Source organism: Rosa rugosa, chromosome 1, assembly GCF_958449725.1.
Source record: "Rosa rugosa chromosome 1, drRosRugo1.1, whole genome shotgun sequence".
Classification (NCBI taxonomy): domain Eukaryota; kingdom Viridiplantae; phylum Streptophyta; class Magnoliopsida; order Rosales; family Rosaceae; genus Rosa; species Rosa rugosa.
Window position 1 is genome coordinate 4,113,197 of NC_084820.1, and position 7,648 is coordinate 4,120,844.

A 7,648-nucleotide genomic window follows, 5' to 3' on the forward strand; every position below is an offset into this window, starting at 1 on the left:
CCTTCAACTGTTTGTGCCCACTTACCCAATTCAACAGTGTGACGACTATTATAGGCTCCGAAAAAATAATAATTACGTGAGTGCCACTACCCACTAACGCACGACTCGTCAGTTACTCGTCTCTCTCAAACGTCAAATCGATTCAAAACTCTTCCTCCCTCCAAACCCGATTCTCTCTCTCTCTCTCTCTCTCTCTCTCTCTCTCTCTCTCTCTCTCTCTCTCTCTCTCTCTCTCTCTCTCTCTCTCTCTCTCTCTCTATCACACCTCGATACTCACCGTTAGACGGCGACGTCGCTTCAAGGTCCGGCAATAGTTTTCGGCTTCGAAGTTATCGAAACAGGTAAAAACTCAATTTCCAAGTCCGTTTTCCAGATTTTCATGTTTTTTGCGGAATCTATTAGAGTGTGTTTGGATGAGGGAAAAAATGATGGAATTTAATTGAAAGTGAGGATTTCATAATTCCTAAAAGCCAATTCCCTCGTTTGGCATTATCAGATTGGAAATTTTAAATTTCTCTGTGGAAAAAAACGAAGGAATTCGTTATTTAAATTCCTCACTTCAATTTCCACCAAAATAGGTGTCATTTACGAATTCCTTTGCAGTATTCAATTTTTATTTCCAAAACAAGACTTTTTTCTATTTTATCTTTTTAATTTTTTTTAAACTTTCTTAATTTATTACACATTTCAAATCCTAAATAGATGCAACCAAACAATAGAAAATGCAATCAATGGAATTTTAGATTGATGGAATTAAAGATTCCATCATTTATAAATTCCTACGGATTTTATAATTTTCTCATCCAAACGCACCGTTACAGAAATCTTCGCTTTAAACTTGTTAGTAGCTTCATTTTGGTTACATATCTGTGAAATTTCTCATACGACTTTGCATGTGCCAAAATCTGTGAAATCTAGGGTTTCTGGTTCATAATTGTGAAAATCTGTTACGAATGTTGTTTGTCGATTATAAACTGTTAATTTAGAGAAAATGAGGACTGATTGAAAGCCTATTGTGGAGTCCTAACCATAAAAGATGTAACATTATTGCCCCCCAGTAGACTTTGTATTGGGGGCCAATGATCACTGCTCTGTTCATTGAAGTACATAAATCTGCTATTCCAAAGTAAATGTAGTGTTTTTTTGTTGGTCTACTAGGGGGCAATAGACAGATTATTGGCTCCTAAAAATGTTTGGATTGTGGTTCATAAATCACCTGTAATTAAGGCTTTGATATGTATTCTATTTTTATGTTTGTTATCTGGTTTTTGAAGTTTGTTAAATTGCAATAGTCGATAAATGAAAGGAATTGTGTGGTTTGTGTCAGTCTAGTGGGCTTTTAGACATTATCTATTGTTTTGTGTGTAAAGAAGTGCTATAATCTGTGAAACATAGAAAGTGGTGTAATTTTTTATGGTCTATTGAGGGGCAGTAGACACATTATTGCCACCCAATAATGTCTTTTTTTTTTCTTTTTTTTTTGAAAAAGGGCCGGTGCGGCTGCCCTTACGCCTTATCCATTAATGAAACCATAGAATACATGAGGGGGACATAGTGCCTTAACCCCAAATTACAATAATCACTAAGAGAATCACCTGAAATAATAATAGGCGTCTCACCTAAGGAAATGCATTCTAATATGCACCATTTAGCGAAGAGTGCACCACAGGCTACTCCATTCGCTTTACAATTGTGGTGACAAACCGGAAAGATAATGCTCACATGGAGCCATAAGTTACTAATACTATCAGCTTTCCCAGTATGTTGCCACCGGAAATATAATCCGGTGACACTAAGTTTCATTCTGCCACTAGGAGGCTGCGACCATTTGACAAAGCAAGGAACTCGCCGCCTACCTAGAGCAGACATGGCACGCAAGGTGCACAGGCCGAGATAAAGCCCACATCTCCATAGTGTTCGGAACTTATTGAAAGCAGAAAATAAACTACAATTAAAAAAGCAAAATAGCTGAAAACAAAGAACAACCCAGCCCAGATTGGGCCCAACACGAGAACCCAGGTCCAAGATCCGTCCAAGAATGTGGGAAGGCCCCACCCGGCCCAAACGAGCTCCTGCCGCCTCCCTACCATCGCACTACCACCCCCATTCACCCATCGAGCTCTCACCGCCGTCGAAGCACCACTGTTAACGCCGCATGGCTCGCCGGACCCCAGATGCCAACCAACGTTGGCCAGATACCAGATCTGGTATGGCACCACTGATCGACTGAGATCAGATCGATCTCCCCAAGGCAGAAAGACCTCTGATCCCATCTTCCCTTCGCCGCGCCGCCCACTACTCCATCGAGCCTCGGCGCTACGTAGCGGTGTAGGCCACCTGCATCCCCCTTTCAACCTCGTCCGCCACCATCTACTCTGAACTCTCTTCTGGTTATCCGAACGTACCTTCCCCATCCTGAAACCGAAATCCAGACCCAAGGCCTCACCACCAACCAGCACAGCAGCCACGAAAGTCGCTAAACCAAACGGTCCCGTCTGACGACGACGTCGCTAGGATGTGCCACCGGACGGAGAAGAAAACCAGAAAGAGGTTACAAGCGCGTGGAGGCGCGTTCTAGGTTTCTTTGTAAAGTTCCCCCCTCCCCCTTTAGAGTGTGCAGTCCAATAATGTCTTTCTTAGGAGACAGTAATCTTCTCTTGTTGATTATAAAATAATAATTTTGGTTTTGTTTGTGATAAAGTGCAATACTCTGTGAATCCTTGAAACTGGTGCAAGTTTTGATGGTTTAGTGGGGGGCAGTAGACACATTATTGCCACCCAATAATGTCTTTATAAGGAGTCATAAATCTTCTCTTAACTATTTTAGAATGATCATTTTGGTTTTGTTTCGGTGCAGAATGGGTAGACCGAAATTCACCCTGATGAGTGACTCAGAAGAAGATGTCCGGAGTTCAGAGAGTTCGGATAACTGTACTGAGTCAACGTTTAACCAGCCCCTGCAAAAAAAATTTGACGAAATCAGAAAGAGGAAGCGACAATAGGCAGATAAGATTTCTGATGAAGAATCTGCTGAAGAAGAAGTCAATGAAGATTCAGGACTATCGATTGAAGAAGAATCAGAATCAGAAGGCGAACAGACAACAAATAGGTTTGTAATCAAAACAAGACAACAGCCAAAAAGGAAACCAGTTCAAGAGGAAGAGGATTCAGAAGAAGAAAAAACAAAGAGGAAGAAAGCCAAGAAGCCAAAGAAAGGGTCAATTAATAAGGAAGTGCAGAAAAAAAAAAGACCCAAAAAGCGAAGATTGAGTGGAAGCAGCAAAAGTGCACGCTCAGTTCCTTTTGGAGAATGGTCGACGCACACAAGGATAGAATATCGGACGAAACAAAGGAGATATTGAGGGGTACAGACTTTGGTGAAATTATCGAACCATTCTAGCAAGACAAGATAACCGAGATCCAGCTCCACAAGCATGAAGTGGACCTGGAGATAATCATGAGGCACTTCGACCGCACATACAACAAGTGGAAGTTTGGGGATGTTGTTATGGAAATAACGGAGGAGGATGTCACGGCTTTATTTCACCTTCCGGCTGAAGGAGAAGTGTTCAATGTGAACAAGAGGGTGGTGAAGGAAGAGATGGAAGACTCCCCAATATTTGGCAGCCCTTTAAAGACGCAGGCTGTCCTCAGAACAAAGGTGGAATCGAAGCTGGTAACTGAGTTGACAAAGCCGGCAAAACAAAAAGATGCCAGGAAGATAGCCGTGCTAATGATCACGTAGCTATTCAGCACATTCTTCTTCAGCCGAACCGGAGCTCAGATTACATGGGATATGGTCGCCGTATGTGAACGGATTGAGACCATAAACATGTACAACTGGCCAAGACTAATTCTGAACTTCTTGATGGAAGGGCTACAAAAGTATAGGAGGAACAGTCCATCTACAATGAATGGATGCCTTCTTCTCATCTATTACTGGTTCCTTGAGAAGACCAAGGCAAAGACCTGGATACCTGGAAAGCATAATGAAAAACTCCACGATTCATCCGATGGTCGATAAAGGAAATATTTAGCCTGGAGCAGCTGTACAGGAATGAGAACTTAGCCGTGGTAAGCAAATCACAAAAACATTACGTCTATGTACATATTTGATTACTACGCAGAACTGACTTGTTAAATGTAACAGGATCTGATAAAAGCTGGACCGTGGTCTGCGAAAATTGAATTGGAAGACCTCGAGCTGGGAGATGAGGTGCAGGACACACCAAGCTTTGACAACTGGGTGAGTAACTTAACTGAGCTTGTCTGCTGCCAGTTATTGGGGGGCAATAGATACATTATTGGGCCCCAATAATGTGTTGACACATGTTCAATTATAACTTAAACTAAGCCTATGAAGTGAATAACTGATGTTTGTGTGTTTTTTTTTAAAACATTGGCTTGTTTACATGGAAATATGAGCTTTTATGGTAGTCTACTGGGGGGAAATAATATTATTATTGGCCCTCAGTAAACACATTATTGGGGGCCAATAACTGACAGTTTTTGGTTCTATTATTTGCAGGTGCCCCAGGCAAGCCAAGCGGAAGAGGAACAAAATGAAAGGCTGACAGGGAATATCAAAGAACTAATCAGGGAGATGGAGGCAGCCATTGGCGAGACAAAGCCCTCCAAAGAAATGGAGGCAAAGCTAGGAAGGCTTGTCAAAGCAAACGAGGAATTGAATGCGCAGAACAGAGATTTATGGGCTAAAGGTCGCCGATGATAGGATTAAAGAACTGGAGAATGAAAAGAGGGCAAAAAATAACCTCATAAGGGCATTGTACATTAGGCTTGAAAAGGAGAAAGGAGAGGTCCCCCCACCACAAAGACAGCTTGAGATAGTTCCTTTCACGCCGAAAATGGTCCCCCAAGATGAAGTTGAGGATGAAAATCCAAACTTTGGACCAAGCGTCGGAGAGGAAACCCATTATGCAGCCAGTGTGGGAAAGTCGACGGACACGGTGACGTCAACGTTTCCTATTACAGTGGAAGTACCTGAACAGCAAGATGAAAGCCGTTTACAACCGGAGCAACCAGAACGTGGGAATCAAGAGGAAGATGAACAGCTCGATAACATCATAAGGATGATTGCTGAGAAAGAAGTGATGGTAGTAGTTAGAAAGGAAAAACAGAAAGAAGGGACCCATGCCGAACAGCAACAACAGAAGAAAACTCTGGAGATACATTCTATAGAGAAGAATGTGAAGACATACCGGAGGGCTGCCAAGAAGGCTAGAGAAGAGGAGTGGGAGTATGACACTCCAGAAGAAGAAAAAATGAGGAAGAGAGCTGCACCTAAGAAAGTTGGAATCATGCCGCAGGCCCAGAGAAAAATGGAGAACAAGATCAAGATCAAGGGTGTCAAATGCGATAAGCCAACATGGAGGACACTGGACCCAGCAGTGGCAAGGCACTATCGAGACTTCTTCAACGTTGCTGTGAAAGACACGTAAGTACACAGCCTGGTTTAATATGGTATAACAATTCAATTTATGTATTTCATACTGATTACATCTGCATTGGAATCAAATGTTTCTGTTTGAACAGAACCGAGTACTGGATCAGCAGTGATCTTCTACCCCGGATCACCAAGCACGACCTCAGAGTAATCATCCAAGAGGGGGACATCGAAACTGATGTAAGTCTTTCAATGAAAGGCTCCATTTAATGAATTATTGGGTCCCAGTAGAATGATTACTGCCCCCCAGTATAATGCGTATTTCATGCAATTTACTTTTATCTTGTTCACTTATATTGTTCTGATGAAAAATCCAATGACCCAATTGCAGGTGATCAGCGTTTATATTGGCTTGTTGAAGTCTGATGCTTAAAAGCAAAATGCGCAAGTGGGATTCCTCACAGTAGACGCAGGGGTAAGTAGCCTAAACCAAACACATTGAGTTTTGTGTTTATTGGAGAGCAGTAGTGTGTAAAAGGCTGAATTATGGCGTACTTTTGGTTGGTCTACTGGGGGGCAGTAGATAGATTATTGCCCCCCAATAAAGTACTGAATATATGTCATTTTGTGTTTTAAAGATGTTCTGTTTATTTCTTTGATATTGAATGAAAATCAAGTGGTCTATGTCGGTCTATTGGGGGCCAGTAGGTATATTATTGCCCCCCAAGTAATGTGTTTTTTTGGAGTCAGTAATGGATTATTACCCAATAATTTTTAGTTTTAACTTGAAGTAACTTGGTTATGTTGTGTATACAGTACTATGCTATAAAGTATGAACAGACCAAAGAAAAAGATGAGGATACTAGACCTTTTGAGTGTGGTGTCGAGACAATGATTTATGAACCCCTATGGTCAATCTTCCGTTTCAAAAAGGTGCTAGTACCAATTCACCACACCACAAGCATGCACTACACCTTGCTGGTAATTGACAATGAAAAAAGGAGCTTCAGTCATATGAATTCATTGAGGCCACCAATCGATGAATTCACCAATGAGGAGAAGTACCACCTGAATGCAACAAGAGTGGTATGTAATCATTCCACAAATGCTTGTTTATGTTTTCCATATTGTTTAGCATGCTTTTGTTGAACTAAAATTTTATATTTGCCAAAAAACAGGTAAAGCACATGAAGAAGTTCATACATGCTGTGAACTTGACTAAGATGAGAATACCGGGTGAAAGCCAAGATCCAGATGTCACTCGAGAAAAATGCAAAGGCGAAGATGACAAGGAAAACCTAATTATTGTTGAAGAAGCAATGACCGAGGAGGAAAAACAAACCAGGAACTGGATCTTGCATAATAACGTTGTGGAGACAGACTATGAACTCTATGAAGACTTTGACTGCCCGCAACAGAAACCATCATCGTAAGTACATTAAAGCAAACTATTTGTCGTTATAGTTGGGAAACATTTGTCATTGCTGACTACATTCCTAAACGCTGCAAAACAATCTCTCTGTTTATTGCCCCCCCCCCCCTCAACAAAGTTAACATAAATTATTTTTACTTCTTTACAGTGGTGATTGCGGGCCATTTATGCTCCATTTCATAGAGAGCATAGTAAATGGCGTACAACCAACCAAGGAAGGCGGGGACAACATGAGGAAAAGATTGCTTGAGAGGTTCATGCACCTTCTATTGGGCAGAAAGTGAGGAGCGAGATTAGAGATAACATATGTAGAAATTTAGTTTTCGTATTCGAAGAGTAGGGATTGTAAAGTTCTTGTACTAGCCTTATCTTCAAACTATGGTGAAATGAACTGCAGTATTGGATGATATAATATACTGTTGCTGACTTCAATTAGTAGCAGGTCCTTTACACAAAAGCTCCAAAATAGACATGTTTATTGCCCCCCAATAATCTTTGTAGTTTTGGTCATAATACTATTGGGCCCCACTAATATTTAAGAAGATGGCAAGAAGTATCTCAGTTGGTATTTAAATTTGTTGGCAACATTTGAGAAGGGTTTCAAATCATTAGGAGTCCTTGAATAGATGACATTACTGGGGGGCAGGAATTTGTTTATTGCCCCCCCCCCCCCCCAGAAACCACCTGTAAGCAATAATGACAGCTTAAACCTGTTCGAAATTTAACTTCAACTATCTAAAAGCAATTGTAATAAACCCAAAAGTAAAATTCTGTCATCTGAAAAGAATAATGATTGTTTGAGCCTGAATATA